Consider the following 600-nt stretch of genomic DNA (forward strand, 5'->3'; position numbering starts at 1 on the left):
AAAGTTATGACAATATGATTGGTACTGCAGAAAGTCCAATTTAGCATATGCAAAGTTTCTATAGTTTGTCTTTCTGATATCCTGTTTAAATGAGGTCTCAGGATAACAGATACTTTAGCCTTAGCATTGAGGTGAATTTCCAGAGTGTGTTGGTGCCAAAACAATAAGAAACAAATAACATACCAGGAAGAAAGAGAAATGACAACCATATATATGTGTACAAATTGGTAAAAACTACTGTTGAAATGGACACTCGTAACAATTCACTCGCTGTGCCTTCCACGCCCCAACAACCACTAACGAATCTCAACCACATTCAGCGTTCTGAGACCGAGCCAGTTAGTTTTTGGTGTAATCGAACCTCAAATGAAGAAAAAGTCTACTTCATCGTGCCAAAACATATAATGCGATGGTTTGTTAGGCCTTTTGCTGGAACCTGATGTGCCGAGGCTATGGCACTGCTCTCAGCTGTCTTATCCTCGACAATTATGAGGATCAGAAATGAGAACATTATTTGTTCATGAGGAAAAGGCATATTATGAGAGAAAAGTTATAACAACAACAACGATCTGGACTAACGTTCCCAAGGGTAACGGAAAA

At 38.8% G+C, this 600-nt stretch overlaps 1 protein-coding gene across 1 annotated transcript in view; it reads right to left on the reverse strand.

Annotated features, from left to right (window-relative positions):
• Nucleotides 1-600, reverse strand: part of LOC119591518 (GTPase HRas) — a gene marked incomplete in the record, with an annotated part of 13,260 nt that overhangs the window by 11,461 nt on the left and 1,199 nt on the right.

Source organism: Penaeus monodon, chromosome 28 (genome assembly GCF_015228065.2).
Source record: "Penaeus monodon isolate SGIC_2016 chromosome 28, NSTDA_Pmon_1, whole genome shotgun sequence".
NCBI classification, from domain to species: domain Eukaryota; kingdom Metazoa; phylum Arthropoda; class Malacostraca; order Decapoda; family Penaeidae; genus Penaeus; species Penaeus monodon.